At 53.1% G+C, this 22,663-nt stretch overlaps 1 protein-coding gene across 2 annotated transcripts in view; it reads right to left on the reverse strand.

The window, feature by feature from the left end:
• The window catches only part of ELFN1 (extracellular leucine rich repeat and fibronectin type III domain containing 1), a 106,089-nt gene extending 93,262 nt beyond the window's left edge, over positions 1 to 12,827 (reverse strand). Inside the window, exon 1 of one of the 2 annotated variants that reach the window (XM_062613589.1) lies at positions 12,692 to 12,827. The gene's annotated coding sequence lies outside the window, so the exon portion shown is untranslated. Of the gene's footprint in view, positions 1 to 7,421; positions 7,560 to 12,691 lie in introns of those variants that run through there. The other variant, XM_062613588.1, reaches the window with a different exon arrangement.
• Between the last annotated feature and the right edge of the window lie 9,836 nt (positions 12,828 to 22,663).

Here is a 22,663-nt window from a genome sequence, read left to right on the forward strand (position 1 = left end):
ACATTTGGGATGAGCACCATCTGCCTTGCCACCCAACCCAAGTAGTTTGCATCACCCTTTTGGGGAGCTGCTGCTCTCATCCCCAAGGCAGCAGCTGCATTTTTTAGCTGCTGATGACACCACTAAAAGCAAGGTGTGTGGCAAGCTCTGGAAGGCAAGACACAACCAACATGTAATTCTCTGCTGGTGTGCTCAGGCACAACCTAAAACCTTCAAGAGCATCAGGCTGGGAGGTATTTCCCAGCTCATGTGGTCCAGGGGAGATGCTACCCCAACACTCAGGATTTCACCCCACAGCCATGCCCAGCTCTCAAGCCCAGAAGACTGCATGCACACACACAGCTTCATTAGCAAAGTCAATGGGCAATGAATGATCAAAGCAACCAGGAATTCTACCCAAATTCTCACTCTTGAAGCAAAGGGACCAAACGTTGCTGTCTGTGGTGCAAGGGGAGAGAGAACACATCTATGGGCAGGGAGGGAAGATCTCTCCCTTGGACTGCAGAAGCCTAAAGATGGAAAACCCTTACAGCTGTGTGCACATCCGTATGTGTAGCAGAACAGGCCCTGATCCAGCACACACATCCATCTGTCATCACCGACATTCAGGAGACTATTTAAAATTAAGCAAAAATTTCTTTGTGCTGCATAACTAAGGACAAAGAAAGAAAACAAGTCTCATGGCTCAAGCAGAAGAAGGTGTTGAAGACCTTGATCCCAGCACCAATGCCCCAGGTAACTCTGGGCATGTCACTTCACCTTCAGGTTTACCCACCAAATGCAGCTGCCAGCTCTCCAGGTCCAGGAATCTCCAAGATTCCCCTTACACCTATAAGGGGCTCTCAAAGGGTCACAGAAAACCTTACCAGCTTTGAAGGCCATTTCTTTTAAAGCTCATCCAGTTCCAACCCCATGCCATGCACAGGGACACCTTCCACTAGATCAGGCTGCTCCAAGCCCCATCCAGCCTGGCCTTGAACACTGCCAGGGATGGGGCAGCCACAGCTTCTCTGGGCACCCTGTGCCAGTTTCCTGCTGAAAATAAAACCAGCAGCATTTCAAACCAGAAGAGGAGAAAAGCAAGATCAAACACACTTGTTTCCAAACCCAGCCTAATTAAAATGAAGTGTATTCACTGTTCACCAGCACAAGTAAGAGCTCCAGTGCGAAAGAGAATGCATCATCCCAAGGGCGATGCAACATGACCCTGGTTTATGGCTGTTTTGTTAGGAAGATAAAGGCTGGGGGGAAAAAAGCAATATATATGTGTGTGTGTATATATATATGTCAGAAGAGGAACTAGTAATTCTTCATTAAGAGAGGGGAGAAAAGCCATGCGGAAAGAAGGGGGCTTTTCCTTAAAGCTAATGTGGAATTAGAGAACCTACAATTGAGCTCACAACTGGAAAGGATTTTAATACAGAAGAGGACTTTTCTGCAAAACTGTTAGTGAAGCTCAAGATTAACAAACTGACCCACACAGTAAGAACCACAACAGACTTCTCTGAACTTTGATGTGGTGGTGATGTTCACTTTGCTTGTAAGCATTACAGCTGGACTCAATCTTAAAGGTCTTTTCCAACCTAAGCGATTCTCTGATTCCTGGTGGAACTTTAAGACTCACATCCCACAGATTTAGTGCCCCTTCTTCCTTTAACAATGAAGCAGAACAAAACCCCACAGCCTAATTTCTGCCCCACTGTGAATTGGAACAGCTGTTGAAACATGTTGACTTATTTAAGAGTCCTCAAGTTTTCCCTTTACTCCTCTGATGCTGATGTTCTCCAAAAGCAGCTGTGTTATTCCTGTGCTTGTGCTTCAGTATTTCCCTAGACAAGGTAAACAGGAGCCAGGCCAAGTGGGCCTGGATGGGTTCAGATGGGTGTCCATCCCTACCCTGCAGTCTCAGTCCTACCTGCCTGCACAGCAAAGCTGGGCAGATGCACAGCTCAATCCCAGCATCCTGCTCAGTTCACCAAGCACAGCCCTTCCTAGCATGGGCCAGGTCCCCACAGACACTAGGGACAGAGGCTCAAACACAGACAGCATTAAAGTTCAATGGTGCCATAAAACACAAGAGATAGGTTAGAACTCCTGGATTTTAGATAGAAACTCTCCATCCCTTTGGGCCAGAAGTTGCGATTCACTGCTCAGCACCACCTTCCCAGGAGAAGGCGGCTGGAAGTGACATTACTGCAGTGCCTCTCTCCATCCCCAGGCATGAATCAGCTCAGTGACACCAGCAGTCACAGCCCTCGTCCTGATGGATGCCCTGTCTATCATGCTCACTATGTCTGCCCACATTTGTACCTGCTGTGCCTTGAGTAGGGGCAGAACCAGCATAAGGGTTATGGGCTCTGTCTCCAAGCTACATCTTGGGGCAGGAGTAAAGCAGGAGCAAGTATTTTTATACCCCCAAACCAGTGTGCAATGTTGGGTTTTTTAAATAACTCCTTTTTTTGTGCTGCTTGAACAACTTCTCTCTTTTTGCTATGAGAGCTCAGAAGGGAGGGGGGGAAATGCCCCTTTAGGGCCAGGCACAGACTTCTTTGCACGATGATGAACTCCTCAACTGTCCCAGGCTTTTTTTGCTTGTGATCAGACTGAATCAGCTGCCCAGTCTGGAGAAGGAAGAGTTAACTTCTAATGTCACAAGATGAGCACTTGGGCCATGCAATTACCATCTCTGTTAGAATACCTTGGTGAACACCAACACTAATGGAACCAGCACTGAGCCGCAGTCAAAGACGCTCATCCTTTGACAGTGCTCTATTGCAACAACTTTATTTTGACGATACTGGATGATTAATGCTTACAGCCACTGTCATTTCCTCTGATAGATTTTGGGGCTGTGCAATGGCATTTGCTCAATGCACCGTTCTTGAAAAGCTGCACTTATCGTAGCGTGGAGGAGAGAGATGCTCCGAGCATCAGCCATCGGCGGGCAGGCGCTGTGCAAGCTGCAGGTGGCCAGGAGAGTTGCTTTGAGGAATATGGGGATGTTTATGGAAAGCCTTGCCTAGGAAAGGCTGCGAGGTGAGAGGAAGGTATGTTAAACAGCTGGTGTTGTAAGGAATGCCGAGAGTTTGTCTTATCCAGTGAAAAGAGACTTCTGTATCACAGCCAAGAGCTGTAGTAGACCTAGCTGTTTTGCCACTAACATACTGGAAGATCACACCCTGAGCTGAGACTCTCCAGGTCAGACTTGCAGCCGCATCAAGCTCTCAGAACTGCTCTTGAAGCCAGAAAGGATCCAAAAAAATCAGCCTGATCAATCAATAAAACAAGACAGACACAAATGTCTTAACAACAGCATTCACTAATGCCAAAAAGCACCCTAACAACCTTGGATACCTCAGTCTTCACCTCTATGCTTCCAAGTGCCCCCCACCTGTAACACGAGGACAAGAAGCATATACCTCACCCGGCTGCTGCAGCATTCTCCTGATCAGCTCATTAATTCATGCAAAGCATTAGCTAGACAGCAGATGGATGGCTTTACACAATAGTCCTTGCTACAGTGAAATATTGCCACTGAATTCTCCACCGGTACACTCCCACCTAACCAGCACGGAGCGGTCCAGGCTCACACAGGGACACCCACAACGCCCAGAGCAGTTGGGTCTGGGGATTCCCTGGCTGCAGACACCCTTTCCACAAGGCTTCTCTCAGCTTTGGTTTTCCTCTCGTCATATTTAAAAGCTGTCTCGGGAGCGTAATGACTTTAAACTCACTCACGGCCGCAGTGAATCAATGGAGCGGCTGCTCGTGCCTCGCTCGCAGGCGGTGATGAATGGGGCTCTCGAGCTGCATCGCTCGCCTCCGAGCGAGAGGAGAGTGTGGGCAGAGGGTGGGGAAGAGAAGCGAAGCCAGAAACAGGAATTAAAGGAAGAACAGGATGGCGGGTAGGAAAACCCAACCTGCTCACTGCGAACCTGGGACAAGCGCTCTGGAAGGCACGGCTTGAAGGGAGCAGTCCTTGCTTGCGTTAGCCTCTCTGATCCGTTATCATCACGTACCTTAAATAAAGCAGCTAATACAGTTATTGCAGATAGGTGCGAACCCCAAACCTGGCTTGTAAAGAGAACCAGCACTCTGGCCACCAGCCTGCTCCCTGCACACACGCCCCTGACCCAGCTTTCCTTCCCAGGAGGAGCTGAAGAGCTAACACCAGAAAGCAGCTCTCAAGAGCATGTCTACCCTCAGGACAAGTCGATAAAGGGCACAGTGTTGAAGGTGTTATCCCTCGACTCTTCCCGTGCAGCAGCCGACAGACACAAGCCCCACTGGGTGACACATAGCAGCACCCTGGCTCTCCATCCCTGGGCAGCAGAGAGGAGCAGCACTGGGTGCTTGAAGCCATGCCAGAGACTGGAGGGACAGGGAGCATCCATGTGAGTTTCCAAGGAAGAAAAAACACGAACACATGCATATGACCCGTGCCTGGGGGAGCCCAAAGGGCCTAATCCTGCTCCAGCACGATGCCAAGCACCCTGCTCTACAGAGAAAAGGACGCTGCTCAGCATTTGAAAGGACCTGCTTCACGTCTGGGCTCTTTTTCTCCCTCTTTCTCCAGTTACAGAGTCAGGTCAGTGCTGCGCAGCCTGTGAGCATAATATGGGAAACAGGTATTATCAAAGAAGCTGCAGCTGATGGTGTGAGCATCATAGCTGGCTGTTATGAGCCTCACAAAGCAGAGAGGGGAAAAGAGTCAAAAAGAATGAAACCCACCACACCAGCAAAGTAAAAACAAGAGGCAGTAAAAGTAAATTAATGATGTTCCAATTTGAGCAATCACCAGTTAAGAATGTGTAGAAACCCCAGCAAATCCTGACCTGGGATATAAATACATCCTAGGGTTCCTTTGACATCGCATATCTCATGCCTCACTACCCATAATTTGTTTTAAAGCCACCAGAACCTCCAGATTTATCCAGGTACCTGTCACTCACCATTGTTTCACATTTACCCCACATATTTATACCCTCTCCCCTCAACTCTGCACACCAAGCACTCCATATGGGGCAGCAATAACCATTTGATATGCCATAGTTGGGTGATAAATTAGCTCAGCTCATCAACCACCTCCCCTCCCTATGCCAAACAGCCACAAGTCTGGGTCCAATTTATTTAGAGCCTGGAAAAACATCAAATACCTCATCAGAAAACGAACCCATCTTCTACAAATAATGTTTTTCTACAGCTTCAAGTGTCAGTTTGCTGCACGTTACACTGGAAAAGGCCCTGCACAAGCAGGATCTAATCCCAGCATAGGTCGAGAAAGTGATACCATCACACCTTGGAAATGGAGGAAAACAGCAGCTCAGGAAAAAGGGAACGAAAGATCCCTCAAAGGTTTCACAGCTGATGTTTGTACCTATGAAAGGTTCCGAGATAATGCATTTGCAGCTGGGATAGTTTTGCTTTGGGTATTTAACAAGAGGCTTTACATGCATTATTCTTCCCTCCTTCCAAGCCCTTCGCAGTGATGCTCACGGCTCTTACTACACCTGCGTTTCTAGGAAGAGATACAAATACACCAAAAGAAAAGAGAGAAATCCAGCAGAATTGTTTCAAGCTGCTAAAGACACTTGTAAGGAAAGCAGCATGAGGGAATACACAGGTGAATCCAAGTTCACACACATATATATATAGCTCTAGGAAAGGGGAAAAAAAGAAACCAACATTAAAGTACCTTGCACTTAGATATGAGCATATACTGTAGCAAAATATACATGTGGTTGATAAGATATATTGGAAGATGTTTCCCCAAAAGATGCCATCGAAAGTATGGAATTTATTACCTCTGCCTGTCCATTTTCCAAAGATATACACAAACAAGTTGCCAAAGCTGCCTGCAGTTTAACTCCATTAAATCCAATGAATGAGTTTGGCCCACAAAAAACTCTGCACTTACTGTAATAAAGCTAAAAGCTGATAGCAGCTGATACAGTGAAATGCATACATTTCCATACACTTCTTCGTGCTGATTTAGAAATACAAGTGAGCTACAGAGACTGCCCTTGTCCAGCTCCTAGAGAAATGCTGAAATGGAGGAGGCAAAAACCCAAACCTTGGAGTTTTCCCCTCCAGTCTCCCCTAAGCACAAAGGGGAGAGGGATAGGGGAAGCCAGTGGGGCTGTGTTCACTTTGGCTTTTCCCACAGACAGCCCTGACCACATACAATGGGTGTGTTTGAACAAAAAGCCTGATGGTTTGGTCCCCAAATTGGGCAGAACCCCAAAGAACAAGGGTAACACATCTGGACCCCATCCTGGGACACCCAATTCTCCCCTGCTGGTACCCAGAGGGGAGAAAATGCTCAGGCTCCAGGACAGATGTAGGATGCTCTGCTCCACAAGGCATTTGGCCACAATTACGTTTGCAGAGAGCTCTCCTCATGACCAGTGGCTCTCCAGCCACTAGGTCATGTTGAATTTTACCTTGAACCTTACACTGCATGGGGGATGATGCCAGGCAGTACAGAGGCTGGACCCAAATGACACCACATAAGCCTCCCCTGATTCATAAGGAGGGTTTTTTTTCTGTTGAGCTTTGGGTTTCCTAAATGCATACAGCTTCCATGCTGCTGCCATAACCACACCAACTCCATCCCCACCTCCCTGGCCCCCCGTTGTGTCCCTCCTGCTCCCTTATACAAGCTGATCCACACCCTGCATCCTCAATGCCACCTCCTCCAGACCCTCCTGCCCCAGCTCCTCATGGTGCTTGAGGGCTCCAGGTCCCCCTCACCTAGAGTTCACTCACACAGCTCCTGTCTTAGACATTTATTAGCATTCATTTCTATTATAGGGGTGTCTCAGACAACCCTTGTGCTAGGTCCCGCACCTACATTCACCACTCCAGCAGCCAAACTACACCTCACGTATCACTTCATGCTCTTCCTCCCCTTTCTGCACTCCAAACCCCTGCCACCCTGGCTGCCACTGCTCTCTTCATGGTGTAGCACATATGGGACCAGGGCTCAGGGGCTCCAGCCCCTTCCCCTCAACATCCCCATAGCCCTGCCACTTTCACAGCTCTGTCTCCTACCTCACCCACACTTTGGGGCCATGCATGGTTCCATAGCCATCCCACTGAGCACACCCAGGTCCTCTCCTTCCCCACCAGCCCCCTCTGGGCCCAGTTTGCCAGTGACCATCACACTTCCATCTCACCACACTCAGCCCCATCTATCCCCCACTATAGGGCTCACCTTGATTCTCCCCAGTCCCTGCGTTCACAACACCAAATCGATCCAACAACTACAATGGATCATGAAAAAGACTGCTCAAGGCTGTGCTCCCAGCATGTATCACCCCCATAGCAGCTTCCCCTCCTCTTCCACCCTTCACCTAAAACCCTTGCTGATGCTTCCCCCAGCTTCCCCATCACAAACAGCTCCAAAAGGCACAACCTACCTGCATCAAGCCCCCAGCCCCACAACCTCATCTTCTGAAGCATCTCATTATCCTACAGCAACTCCTCCTTAAATCCCTCTACTCCACTGGGCTTTTCAGTGCTCTTTGCTCAGAAACCACCTAATCCCAGGCTTTTCCTACACCTGGAGTTAACATCAATTCACAGCCAAGCGCCAGCAGCTGGGATGCTGCGAGTGTTGCTGTGCTGCTGTTGTAGCTTTTCTTGGTGTGAAATCCCAGCCCTGGAGCAACCAGCAGAGAAACTCCATGCGGACCAGCACAGCTAGGATGGGGCTGCTGCTTCCTTTGTCCCTTTGGGATACTGGGCTTCACTGGCACAACCTTATCACTGGTACCCAGCACATGCACAGGGAAAATAAGCATCATTAAAACATGCCTGAGGATGGGGTTGAGAGTACAAACAGGCAGGACAGCACTGGGCTCTCTGGGGCATGGACCACGTCCTGTCCCCATCACAGCTTTTCCAACCGCAGCACTACATCCAGAGCTCGACTCGGAAACATCGGAAGCACCGGACACATCCTTCTGTTTGCATGCACTGTGCATAGGATGGGAGAGCTGTAATAAATAATCCATAGCTCATAATAATAAACCTTGCACCTCGAACAAACCAAAAGCCTGACCTTTCATAGTTAAGGTGTCCTGGTGAGAGGTTATATCTTGTGGTTTGTGATCATCAAACAGGAAAGCATCAGCCAGACAGGGAGAACAAGCTCTTATCTAGACCTGATTTCTCTCCCCTCCAGGGGATCCTGTAGGATATTTCAGTTCTCTCTCACTCTCTGTATGACTCTTCCCTCCCTCAGTTGCTTGAAATCAGCCAAATTCACAATCTAATCTGGCCCGGAGTCAAAGGGGAGAAAAATCAAGTCCTAATGCAGTGACTACTTTGAATGGGGAATTGAAGCCAATCAGAAAGGCATTATTGATCCCCGCTCAGAGCACCTCGGTCAGGGAGGGGAACGCTGCGGGCAGCCGCAGAGCTGCCCACCGCCTGCCAGGCCTGCAGCTTCCCCAGCACTCCCCCGGGCTGGGAGCCAGCCCCATCCCACACGAGTTCCCTGCCTGAGAGAGCACCCAGCACCCCTGCGCCAGCACTGGCGGGCACCCACAGCGTGCGGTACCCCCACGTGTGTGTGTTGAGAGCGTGACCCACCGCGGGTGTTTGTGCACAAGCCCTTCTAGTGTGCATCTCCTCGGAGTGGACCCATCTGAGAGAGCAAGGCTGCTACAGCAAACGGGGGGTGTGTGCATGGGCATGGGCAGCATTAGTGCAAGGCAAAGCGCGGGCTGCAGGGCTGGGAAGGGAGTGTCTGTGTGTACGTATGTGTGTGTGTGTGTGTACGCCTGTGTATGCATATGTGTATGTGTGCATGTGTGTGTATGCATGTGTATACCTGTCCCCACCAGCTGCCTGCTTGCGTGACCCACAAGCACAGTCCCTGCAGTGGGCAGAGGGAAGGAGGTAGCGGGCAAGGGGAAGGGGGTAGCGAGGTGGCTCACCCCACGCAGTGGGGCAGGTGAGGCAGAGGATGGAGAGCAGTTGAACGGTGCCGGGCTCTGCTCTGGGCATCCTTGGGTGAGCTCCCGGTGCTTCAGCCGGTGCTAGCGCTACACACTCCTCTGCCTTATGTAACGTCAGCGGTGATGGAGACCGGGGGAGAGGAGCTCCCCACTGACCCCATCCCGAAGCAGCACCTGGACGCCCCCCAGTAGGGTGAATCTAGAAGCCAGGCAGAGGAGGTTCCATTGCCGGCGGGTGCGCTGGGCCCACCTCGGGGCTGCCCCGCTGCGGGACAGGTCCGGCCGCCGGTGCCGGTCACCTCCGAGAAGCTGCCACCCCGGCTCGGCAGGGCCAGGGCACGGCTTCCGCTGCGGAGGGGGTGTCCCGGGGAAGGGGCTCAGCCCGGAGCCCCCCCCCCCCCCCGGGAGCCATCGGGGAAGCGGGGCGGCAGTACCGGGAGATGGGGAAGGGGGGGGGGGGGGAGTCCTGGGGAAGTTCGGGGACTCCCACATCTGGCAGGAGGGAAACAGCCCCCCTAAAATAAATAAATAAAATGAATAAAGAAATGAAATAAATTAAACCCCAAACACGCGGGGTACCGGTAGCTCCTGCCCCCCCTCCTCGGGCTGTGCCCCCCAACCTGCCATTGCGCGGATGTGCGACCACCGGCACCTCCTTACCTGCCGGCGCCACATCTGCTGCTGCTGCCTGCCCTGCTCCGGCTCTTCCTTCTTCTTCCTTCTTCCTCCTTCTGCTTCTTCCTCCTCTTTCCTCCTCCTCCTCTCTCCCTCTCCCTGCTGCTTGGGGCTCTTTATGGAGATTCATTCATTCATGCCTTCCCATCGGTCCCTCAGCGTTTCCCTGCCTCCCGGAGGCAGACCGTGTGACGCCTCGCCCCTTTCCAGCCACTTTCTGCTGTCACAGAGCGGCGCTGCCCCAGCCCGCAGCGGCTGCCGGGACTGGGACACGCAGCTCCGGGCCCTGGGACCGACCCCAGCTCGGGGGCTGGGGAGTGGGCACGGCACTGACCCGCCCCGGGGGGCTTTACAGGCGGTCTCAAGCGCCCGTCAACGAGGCGTCGGGTCTCCCTTCTCCCGCCCCATCCCACTCCCCGCCGCCACCGAGCAGCGGCTGCTGACGAGAGGGAGCAGATGGGCCCGTACCCCCGGGGTATCCCTCGGCCCCTCTTCCCCTCTCTGCTCTCCCGCAGACCGTTCTTGCTCCCCCTCTCCTGCTGCCTCCGCGGCAGGACCGCATCCCGCTCCGCGCAGCGCTGCCCCATCCACGCCGCTTACAAAAGCGCTGACTCAAGCTCGGAGCGGCTGAGCCCGGCGTGGGGAGCCCGGGCCCCCCTGACAGTCAGGCACCGAACCCTGGCCCGAGTGACCCCCATATCCTGGGGTCCTCCAGGTCACCGGGCCAAGTTCACTCCTGCCCCAGCCCTCCCCAAGACGGGGGTGCCCCAGCTAACCAGCGCTACCTACACCCTCGCTGCACTTTGAGGATGCTGGAGGCATCCTCCGGCCGCCACCGAAAGCACCCTGCTGCCCATTTTCTCCCACTGCATCTATAACCTCCAGGCCGGGGCAAAACAGAGGGTCTGGACTGGTCTAAGCCCCGCAAGGTGCCAGGCTGGAGGTGCTGGAGGGGGTTATTTTAGGTGCTAAACTTCGAAGGGGGGGGGGGGAGGCGGGGATGCCTCCTCTCTGCACAGACACCGGGTTGTTCTTTCCAGCCAGGCAGGGCGGAAAAATCCGCTTTTTCCCTTAAAGACATCGTTGGAAACGTAAAGAGCAGCGTCTGGGTTTGGGCGCTGCCGGAGCCTTGAAGCGACAAGCCGTTAATTTGGGGTGAAACCCCTTAAAAATACTCTCCGAAGGGCCCCGCCCGCTCCCCGGTGAGCCGTGCCGTTTGTACAGGCGGTGCCACCCCCTTTGCCAACGTTGCCATCAGTTTCTATTAACGATCCCTTTATTCACCGCTGCAAACTTCTTAATATTTCATTACCTTGCAAAACCGGCACAGAAACGCCCGGAGCTTATGGAAGAAGGCGAGTCCCCGGGCGGGGAAGGTGTGAGCGGCCGCGACCGGCTGAGCCCGGCTGCCCCAGCCCCGGGTGAGCCTGTTGATACAGGGCCCCCCTTCCACCTCCCCTCCCCTCCGTGGGGCTTTTCCCCGGGCTGCAAATCACAGCCTGGATGTGGGCAGCATCGCGGTTCTCACGGGCTGCCCGTCCGGGGGAAGGCAGGGATGAGCGGAGATGCCGAGGTTTCTGGACGGGAAGAGCGGGAGAAAGGAGAGGAGGGTGCGAGGACCCCGACGGCCAGCACGTCTCCAGCACCGGGACGCTGCTGCCGCCCGGGGCCAGCCGCGCACGGGTGAAGCAGCCCCTCTCCACGTCGAGCGGGATGGGGCTGAGGACCACACGGTTGTTTGGGGTGGTTGGAGGGGTCCTTCCCCGGGGGGAGCTGCCTCCCACTCGCCCTGGCATCCCCGGGTACTGACTCTCCCATAATGTGCGGCAGGACCCGGGCAGGTGGGGTCCTGCACAGGGATCCCCCTCGAAGAAGGAGGGGGGCATCCCAGCCCCATGCCTGGGTGCTGACGGGGCACCCCTAGCGGCCCCCCCCAGCTTCATTAAAGCTTCATTAAAATCAATCAAGCAAATTCTCTGGCAACTCCGGCCGCGGTTCAACGCCCGCCCCGGTCCCGCGGGCTCAGCCTGAATTTGGGAACTGAGACGGAACTTTACAGCAACGTCTGTCATTAGAATTAAAACTGCAACACACCCACGGGGGGAGGAACACGCTCCCGCCTGTCCCCCACTCCCGGCTTTAAAAACAAGCAAGCGAGAGCGGCTCAAACTCACAGAACAGCCCCTGCTCCCCGCTTCCCCCGGGGCCGTCCACCCGCAGCCGCACCGGGACAGGATGCTGCCCCCGGCCGGATGCTGTGCCTGTCCCCCCGCCCCACCGGAGCAGGGACCCCCACGCCCGTCCCCCTCCACTGGTTTTCTTTAATTAAAGCTCTATGTGCAGCACGTTTCGCGAGGACCGAAATAGCCGCTGGAGGAGCGCATGTGGGGAGGCAGGTCCGAGCTGCCGGCGTGGGAATGCAGAGGGATTGGGGGGAGGGCAAAGGGGGAGAGAGCCTGGGGAGGCGCTACCACAGCCCCCAGGTGTGGGGCCGCCGGGGTTATCAGGGTGCTGGGTGAGACACATACACACATAGAGCCCCATTCCCGGAGCAGAAGACCCCCATCCCCAGCAGGACACTGCTCTAACCCCGGAGCACCGGGGCTTCCCGCGGGCAACAGTTGCAGCGGCTGCAGGGATGCACCCCACAGGCACAGGGATGCACCCCGCAAGCCCTGGGGGGGGGGGACGGGGGGGACACGACACCCCAAGGTTGGGATCTCCCATGGACAGGGGATGCTCCCCCGGCTTCGCGCCCTCGACCCGGCAGGGGGGAGCTCCGGGCCCGCCCGCCCCGTCGCACAGGGGTAGCCGGATCCGAGAGACCCCCGCCCCGCGGTCCCCGCTCGCTGAGCCCCATCCTGCGCTGCCGCCGCCAAAAGTTTGGCGACAGGGAGCGGCCACCGGAGGCTGCGTGGGGCTCGCCGGGCACTCGGGGTCCCCGGGCACCGCGGTGGGGAGACACCGGGGGGCTCAGCCGGGGGTCGGTGGCGAGAGGAAGGGAGGGGGATGAACGTGCGGGCTGCGGCGGGGGCTGCGGGAGCACTTACCTGCTTCGGCGGCGGCTCCCGGCGCTCGGCGGCGCGCCCAGCCCCGAGGCGCGGTGATGGGCGGCGGGAGCACTCGGCGGCTGCGGCTCCCCGCGCCCTTCCAGGCGGGCGGACCGGGGGCAGGAGGCGGGCAGGGAAACGCAGCCTGAGCCGAGCAAATCCCAGTGCTGGAGCCGGCCTCCGAGAAGAGAAGGGCTGCAGCTCCTCACTGCGTCAGGCGGAGAGCCCTGCCCGTGCAGGCGGCGCCGGGCAGCGCTGCCAGGCCCGGGGGGCTCCCATCGGCACGGCTCGGCTCGGATGGGGTGGGCACGGCTCGGCTCGGCGGTGCGGCTCGGCTCGGCTCGGCCTAGCACGGTCCTGTTCGGCTCGGTACGGCTCTGCTCGGCACAGCTCGGCTCGGCACGGCCCAGCTCGGTTGAGCCTGGCTCACCCTGGCTCGGTGCGACCCGAGCGCGCTGTCACGACATGGAGCGATCAGCGGCTTGTCCGGTAGAGCCGGGCTGGGAGCGGGGCAGGGGAGTGGGGATGCCTGTATTTGTGTGTGTGACACTGTGTGCATGTGTGCCACTGCGTGTGTGACACTTGATGTGTGTGACACTGCGTGTGCAACACGGACACTGCGTGTGTGACACCTCGCGGGGGGTGTGAGTAGCGCTGGGGAGGGGTTTGTGAAGGTGTGAGTGTGTCTGTCGGGGACATCTGCCTCTGTGTGTGTGACACTGATTGTGTGTGCGTGTGGTGACACACTGCGGGGGGCGCGGGGATGGCTGTGCGGGGTGGGCGCCTGTATGTCGGGGGGTATCTGTGTGTGTGTGACAGGCCGTGGGGGAGAGTGTCTGTGTTAGTGCACATGTGTGTCTGTCTGTGAGCCCATGTGAACATCTCTATGTGTGTCCCCACGTGGGCATGGTGTGTGAGCGACATCATGGGGACACCCCTCCCACCAAACCTGAACATCCATGGGTCAATCTCGGCCCAGCTGGGCAGCACCCGGTGACACTGGGACCACAGGGAGAGCCAGGACACTGATGGGGCTGGACTGGGACCCCCATCCACAGCCTCCAGGGTCCCCAGCACCCTGTGCTCAGCCCTTTCCCATCTCCCTGCCTCAGACTACCTCTTACCTGACCCAGATCCTGCCATCCCACCTTCCTGCTTGGGGGTTTTATGCTGGTTTTAGCACCACAATACACGAATTCAGGGTGATTGGCACTGAGACAGCCCTCAGGATAAAAGTGCTCTTCTCTCTCCTCAGGCACTGTCATTGGAGGTAAAGACTGGCCAGTGTGTTTCTTGCGATGGCCCAAGGTGTCTCAAGCCATCTCCAAACGTGTCCCCATGCCTGTGAGTGCTTTTTGCAGCCCTGCACGGAGGTGGCAGGGGAGACAGAAAGTGGGGTCCAGGAGAGACATTTCATTCCTTTCAGTTTAATAGCAACACCACCACCACAGCCGAAAAGCCTCAAGTGTGGAGTAATAGAGCTGGGAGACAGCCTGGGAACAGGCGAGCCATGGCCCCTCTCCAGACAGCAGCTGGCAACCTGGCACAGTGCTCACTGCATTAGACACAGCCCTGGGAAAGCGCCCATGGAAAGGCAGGGGCCACCCCTGTGTGGTGGAGAGGACAGGGCAGGGAGAGGAGCTGCAGCATCCTCTGCTCCACAGCCCTCATCTGCCCCCCTGTGGGGCTTGGTCTCTCTGTGAGCTGGTTGTTCTGGGGTTCTTCTATTCCCCTTCCCCTTTCGTTTCCCCTTCCCCTTGCATTTTTCCCTTATCCTTCCCGCTTTCCCCTTCCCTTTCCCCTTTCCATTTCCCTTCGCTTTCCCAACCACCACTTGGACCCACACCCTTGAAGCACCGGAAACCCCTCCCTCCCTGGAGCAGGGATATCCCACTTCTCCCACATCCATGGGATGCCCCAAAGTCAAGGAGCTCTCACTTAAATTCCTTTGGACAAATAAATGCAGTGACATGAAATAGGCAGGGGCCCACCATGAAGGTACCATGGGGCCAAGTGTCTTCCATCCTTCCTGTGCCTTTGCTGGGGAAGGCTCTCCAGCCTATGGCTTGCATGAGCAAGCTGTCACGTCTCCCTGGGCAGTGAAGGATGCTGCCAGGTCCCTCCTGGTGCCAGGAATGGGGTGTTCCAGGGTGCAGCCCCCTCCTTTGTGCCTCACAGCCCATGTGGCAGCCAGAAGCACTGTGGGTTAAGGCCAGCCCTGGAGCTGGGTCTGTCCCAAGGCACCTGTAAGGAATCACCTGGAACAGACAGGGCTGCCATCAGCACTATGTTCCATTGCAGGTTTTACCCACAGAGGCCAGCAGCAAGGACAGGGAGGGTTTGCAAAAGGCTCTTCGCACGCAGCTCCCCAGAACTACCTGGGGAGAGGCAGACCCCCAAGCCTCACCCATGGATCAAGGACAGGCTTTAAAGGAGCATCATTCCAACCAGGCCAATGGAGGGGGTGGTGAAAAGACATAGTGCAATCTAACAACTTTGCAACTCAAGATAAATTAATAAAAGAAGTAAGTACTTCTGAGTGAGCTGTTCCAGTTCTTCTGAGAGGAACTGACGCCAGCCCAGCCTCTGGCCCTATATTTAGTAAAAATCTAAACCAGACATTGATAATATTATTAAAGACAGGAAGGAATAAAAGAAGACGTCGCCTTGCTGGGATGACTGATCTACTTACGCACGACGGCGGGAGGAGGGCTGTGAGAAAGGTGTCTCGGGTCAGGAGAGCCTCTGCTGGGCTCTCAACCAGCGGAAGAAGACTTCTGACACAGCAGGTTCAAGCAGTCCTAACCCAGTTTACCAAGTGGTATGGGAGGGAGAGGTGGTGAATAAAACATTGGCTGCTTCTCCCAGTGATGTGACGGTGGTAACGGGAACAAGAGCTCTTCTGTTGCCTATTGTAGCATCACCTGGAAGAGAAATGCTGGGCAAGGGACAAAGCATCGGCTGGGCAGGGCTCTGTTCATCCATGCACAACAGGAAGGTGTTAAGTTAGATAAGGACAGCAATGGCTCTGAAACACAACGTGAAGTAGGGTGAGTGAGGTGCCTCCTGGCCTTGCTCAGGGCAGAGACTGAGCTGTCCCCACACAGTGCCCACAGCAGCAGGGCTCAATCCTGCATCCTCTTTGTGTCATGGAGATTGTGACAACCTGGTGTCCTCCAAGAGAAGAAAGCACTCCCCATTATAGGGGAGACCAGAAAGGTGGCAACATGACAGCCTTGTGGCTGCCTCAGTGCGGAGCCTGGGGAAAGAGTACAATGTGCTCCATGGGACCCCATGTGGGGCAAGGGATGGAGGTCTGGGGTCTTTTGCTAAGTTAGACTGTTCCTCCCTGCCAAAAGGCAATGGCTTCAAGTGTCTTAAAAGTCACAAGAGACTGAACCCCCTCAGTGAAACCCATAACAACAACAACCCACCATGCACAGAGGGTGAACCAGCCTTGCTCCATCCAGAGCTCCAAGCGCTGGGCCTGAAGCTCCTGCTGCAGGCACAAGCAAAATGTGCCACAACAGGGAGGAAAAGAGAGAACCATCCTTGTGGGAAGGGCATGATCTTCCCTCCTCACCTCCCTATGAGGCTGGTTGGTGTCCCCCACTGGAGGGTGAGGAGATGCATCCCACCACCAAGTCACCATCCAGCAACACAAGGGGATGCTGCCATACGGTTCCCAGCTCTGTGCCGGTGTGGCTGTGGGTGACTTGCTGTCCAAGGGATAATTTCCTGCAGCCTGAGCTGCTGCTTTGCTGTTGTTGTCAAATCCTATCTAAAAAGCATCAGACTAATTAGAAAATGAAAAATGACATTTTATGGGCTGTTAGTGCTGTAAGTGGACTAAGGCCTTATGGTATTTAAGGAATGCTTGGAAAACAGCTCTGATATTTACATTTGGGAAAGAGTTACCAGGCTCAGGCAGAAGCTGTATTTCAGAACAGTTTTGTTGAACACACTCAGCCTTGGTGATGACAAATATTACTGCACATCATTACCCCAATTTTTCAGGGTGCTAAAACCTCATCCGTTGCGAAACGTCTCTGCTGTAGACTTGGGAGCTTGGATGTGTTTTTATAGCTTCCCATTTGTTATGATTTTATTTTACTTTGAAACTCTGAAGAAGTCAACTTTATGCCAGTGAAAGGGATCAGCAGTGGGGCTAGGGGACCTCTGCCAGCCCACAGCCCAGATGCAGAGTGGTTATACATAGTAAATTGCTCTGTTTAGGGCCTTCCACCCAAAGCTGGTGGAGACATCCAGGACTGGCTTGGTCTCTAGCCCTACTTTTACTTGCTGAGCCTGGCAGCTAAGGTGATTCAGTGAGGATGATGGAGTTGCCATCCAGACACTCAAGCACTCAACCACATCTCAGAAAAAGACACTTTCCTACACCATGTGCTGCTTGTATTGACCATCAAAGTCTGATAATGGGCTTGATTTGGTCCTGTTCCTCCTCACTGATGCTGATCGCTATCTCCCTACTGCGTTTGCATCCCTGTGGAGCATAAGAATCCTATGGCTATGACTTTGGCTTCAGTGCAGAAAAGGTTGGGTGTCCACAAAGGCTCCAGGGGACTCATCCTACAGTTGATGGTCTCTTTTGTCCCCTCCGGATACCCTGACATGCTACTGTAGTGCAGATTATGTAGTTCTTTCCACTTGAGGACCTCCAAGTGAGTAAACAGAGTGAATAATTCACAGTGTGTAATTTCTTTAAAGATCTCTTTTTTTACTTCCCTCTCATACACACATTGTCCGTGAAGAGAATAAGAAATTCTCCAGTGCATTTTTTCACTGTTATTCACAAGTCTCTCTGATGAACAACTCTCAGCTTGCAGGTGCTTTCAAGCTAAGGAGTCTGACATCAAGTCTTCAAGTTGCAGTTTGGGTAACGGCCAAATCAAAACACACACTCCAAGTTACATATCCCAGGGCAATGCCCAGATCCGATGTCCAAAATCCACCCTGTACTCTTAGCTACCTCCAAACATCAGTGGATGGAGAGAAAAGGCTTGATTCTGCCCTTCTTAGCACTGCACAGGCCCAAGCATAGACATTATGACCCCCATTTTCACAAGTGGCCACTGATTTGAGGGCATCATTTAAGACATTAAAGGCATGCTACTCGTATCCAGTGTCTAGTCTGTTTTGGGGTGGTGATAGAGGCAAGTCAGACTGGATCCGAAGGTCTTCAGAGCAAAGCCTTTCCTTTCTTGCTTTGCCTTCAGCTCTCCTACACTCCTTGTGTGCATGTGAGGTCATTTCCACTGACCCTTTGCTCAAGGAATCTCACCTTGCCATGTATGAGAGACCTCATCTGTCCTTCAAAAGGCAGAGCCAAACCAAGCGATGCTATTCCAGTCACTGAGATGAAACTACTGAGCTTCGCCAAAGCCATCCCTGAAGTTGGCCCCCAGCAAGAAAGGTTGACAGGGAGCACACTCCTGCCTTGGAGACATGTAGAAGCAGCCTGACTTTCTTTGTATTTACAGAGCATCAGATTGCACATTCCCTAAGAGCTCTGATTCATCCCTCCCAAACCCTAGAACAAATACTCCAAAATCAGTCTACAGCATGGGGACAGGCTTTGTTCAGCGCTTTGAAAGAGAGCAGGTAAAGTCATTACCCTCACTTTGCATCGCAGGAGTGATATGCATAAAGCTGCACAGAACAACCCTGCAAAGCTCAAAGGAAACAAATGGGCGACTTGCACCATGAATTTCAATGGGACTTTGTGCCGCCAGGATAATAGCCAGCGAGACAGTGAAATATTGCACAGAGAGACACTGGGCAGTAAAAACAAGTTCCACTTGCTAATGCAGCGGGCTATCCTGCAATATCACATGGGGGGAGGTTGCAGAGCAATTGGGCAGGGGCACATGGAGCAGCCTGAGAGATTAGGGAGCACGCTGGGGCACAGGGCTGGAATTATTCAGGATGGGGTGTGAGGGTCTTTGAAGCACAGGGAATTACGCTGTAGCTTCTCACTGGAGCTGTCCCCTCAGCTTGAAGAGGTATTTATCCAGCTTGGCTTGGAGGCTGAATAGGTCTGGGGGTCTCCAGCCAATTTTTCACATGGGTTAGCTACAGTCCTTGGAGCACTCGACCTGCTGGGGGTCAGCAGTGGCTGCACGATGGAGATCTGTAGCCAAGTTTCTTGTTATTATTCCCAACAACTGCCTTCACACCGATCCCTGGCTGCTGAACGCAGCCTTGCCTCAGGTTGTCTCTGTGCTGTGGTCACAAGCAGGGCAGACAAGGGAGAGTTTGCAGGAGAAGGGGCTACAGGGAGCCCTGGCCAGGGATACAGCATCCACGACAACATCTCAGCTCCATGGGGATGGTGCTCCAAAGCATCTCTGCTTCCTGTGAGCTCCCTGCTCTTCCCGTCATCCTCCGTGGGATACCCTGCAGGTCCTGGGCTCAGCAAAGTCTCTAAATGTTGACTGGGAAAAATCAGCTCCCGTTAGACACACGGAGTATAGGAGGCTTCCATGTAGCTTGATAACTCACCTGAGGCTGGAGTGGAGTGAATTAGCATCCTTTAAATTAAAGAGCTTTAAACAGCATCTTCTACCCAAATTGCTACTATATCCATTTCAGGAGTTACAGCAAACACTTTGCAAGTAGACCCAGAGGAAGAGGAAGGAGAAGGGAGAAAGCCAAGTCTGATGTGGTGGGGAAGGGGCCAGGAGATGCCTGTTTGCACCAGAGGCAGCTGTGTTGTTACTGAGGCAAAGATGTTAAAGCATGCAATTCCCTAAGGCACCCTAAACCTTTATAGATTGCTGATGGTGAAAGCAGTAAATGAAAGGACACCTTTGAGTGAGCACTCGTGTGTTAAACACTCTTGAAGGTTGTCCCCATGCAAAACAGAGTGTGTCTTTCAAGGCTGTGTAACTCCACAGCAGATACAACAGATGATGGGTGCTAAATCCAGACAGGAAAACCTCACCAGGACCTTCAAGATGCCCACAACAAGGGGAAATGGCAGGGCAATAATCTGACTGCCACCATGGACACTGGCTACTGGTTCCTGTGCATGACCACCTAGATATTTAAGGGTTAAATGATTTTGGGGCCAAAGGGAGATGGGGAGAAATGAGAGAATAGCCAAGATGTGTTGGTGAAGGTACAAGACAGGGTTGATTGGGTCTCAGCCACGGCCGCTTGAACTCTTTGGCTCTGAAAAGCAGAAAAAAACTAAGATGGATGAAAGCAGTGGACAAACTGAAATTCAGATGGGAATCCACCTCTCCAGTACACCAGATCTGGGATTAATAACACCATCTCATCATCCTCTCTTATTTTAGGGCTGACCAGAGATCCATGAACGTATTCAGGAAGAGATTTGGAAAAGGGTGCAGAATGAGTCACACCATGCCTCTCCTCTCCCCCAGCATCCCAGGAGCGCAGACCTCCTGGTCCTTCATCTTCTTCATCAAAATCCGGGCAGGCTGAGCACAACCTTGAAATAAGAGTGTGAGGAGCAACTCTCCTCCATCCACACCAACCCGCAGCGACAGGACCCTGGTAATTTCCCCTTTAGTGACCCAACGTTCAAAATAGCACAGCACGAGGGGCCACTGACTCAGAGGTACCCAGGTAAGGAAGGAGCCGCCGGGGAGCCTGCAAAGCTGCGATGAGACTGCAGTGACTACAGCCATCCAAAATAGCATTTGTCTCCACCGAGACTCACAAGCCCCTTGGGAGGGGAAGGACCTGTTATTCAGCAGTGCCGTCAGATCCCAGGGGAATGGTTTGCTTGGAGAATGGGAGTTCAGAGGATTTTTGCAGCTTCCCCTCGCAGGCTCCATTTACCTCACTGAATTCAAAGCAGTGTGGGCTGGAAACAACGTTAAAAGGGAAAAGGAAGCAAAAACCAAATCACACTGAGTGTATTGTTCTGGATAAATAAGACATAGGCATGTTGTGGAAGGGAGCTAAACCCATCCCACAAATGGTCTTCTCCTGCCAGGAAGATATGACAAAAATAATTACCTGGGCTATACATAATTATTATGCTGCTTTGAGGCAGCCACTTGCCCTTGGCACAGTTAAGGCAGCCTTCGCCTGATATTGATTAATGACATTAACCATTAGCCCATTAACGTCCTGACCCACTAAATGGGCTGGGATGTCGCAAGTGATGTAGCCAGGCAGCAGCCTCCGTGTCTGCCCACCCTAAGGGGGAGGCACCATACGCCTGGTGCAGGAGAAACTCACCCAGTTGCCATTCCCAGCTGCACCAGTGCTTGGAGATGCATGGACTCCAGTGCGATCAAGCATCAAGATCTCTACACAGGAGATGCTGGTTGCCATTGGCAGGGACAGGTGGTTTGTGGGACTCACAGGAGGTGGGACCAGTGGTGGAAAACACAGAATTGATTTGATGAGGAAAAAGAAAGCATAAGGGTAATGAAATCACTGTTTTTTTCTCCCCCAGATGGAGAAAGCTCCAAATTCCTCCAGTTTGGGTTCAGCTGCCAGAAAAGGACCTGTTCCACGGGTCACTTGGGGAAACCTCGGTGGGATAAATTAAATGTTCTTCATTTAATTCTCTCAAAGGGGGAAATAAGAGTTTTACAACCAGCTGTCAAACGCTCTGCAGCTAAAACATCAACAAAATATGACAGATGCAAGATGGAAAAAGCCTCTGAGATTTCCTTTTATTGACTGGAAAGTCTCTTTCTTATCTTATTATCTTCTAAGCTAAACCGATAGGAGCTAACAATCAGGAAATTGAATAGCATCATTGGCAATGACCATCCTCTCCTCAAATAGCTGACAGTGATGAATACCTGAGGAGACCCATCACTTCTGTACAGTGCGATCTAACAAAACAGAATGTTTCATCTCATTCCATACAAACCATTTGGCTGACAATGATGGAGATCCAAACATCCTGCATCTCCTATAGGTTTATCTGGCAATAATCTAACGTTTGGGTCATGCGGAGCTCAGTTGCACATTGATAATCACATACTTGAAGATCACAGGCTATGAAACTTATTGCTGTGCTGGCTGGAATAAATTATGCAAAGCAATGCGTTATCTGGAAGCCTGCAACGCGCACGCACATGCACGCACACTCCGGTGATCTATCGCTCTCCATGCAGATGTTCTGCTGCAAAGGCATTTTAATTAATACATTGAAAATACGTTTCCTGCCTTGTCTGAGCCGGAGATGAGCAGCGAAATGACGCCAAGTGGGGGAAAAGCCCCCACTGCAATAGAAAAGATGAAGGGAAAATGCAGTGACTTAAACCCAGCCAGAACTAAGATGTTGTCTGAACTGGGGCCCGGTTGTGCGTTGCGCTGATGTTGGTGGGAGAGTGAGTGGCAGGGATTGAAGATGCTCTCATGAAGATACTGTGGGGCTGTAGCACAGCTCCTTACTTACTACTCCTATTCCTCCTGCTGAGGACATCCCTACACCCAATCTCCATCTTTGTCTCCCCATCAGGAAGGACCCAGTTTAAGGAATCCACTGTTCAAATGAGAAACCAAAGCTAATGCATGAAAACATGGCTATTTCAGAAAGGCATCAAAACAAAAAAGCCCAGTCAAGACACCATCCACACCAGCAACACCTGGATATAAATAAATACCTCCTTCCCAGCCAAGAGAAATAATTTCCATCCCTCAATGCAAACTGAAAAGGTGGGATATTTGCTTTAATTAGGAAAATGATTTTGGCCTTTCATGCCTTTTTTCTACCTTATTTTTACTGACTCCTGCCTCATCCATGAGACTCTCCCATACGGACCAGCCAAGGACTATAGTGGCAGCAGTAAGTAAAACCAGGCAATGACTGCCCTGCTGTCCTCAGTGCCTGCCCCAAGATGGGTGGCTCATGGGAGCACATGGCTGCACTGTGGCACTGCAGGCATTGGAGTTGGCCTCATCCATCACATGGCAGGGAGGTGGTTGAAGAGGATGGGAGAGGAGATGGGGAGGCAC

This window comes from Pezoporus occidentalis, unplaced genomic scaffold (assembly GCF_034315485.1).
Source record: "Pezoporus occidentalis ecotype Australia unplaced genomic scaffold, CSIRO_AGI_Poc_V1 ctg169, whole genome shotgun sequence".
Classification (NCBI taxonomy): Eukaryota; Metazoa; Chordata; class Aves; order Psittaciformes; family Psittacidae; genus Pezoporus; species Pezoporus occidentalis.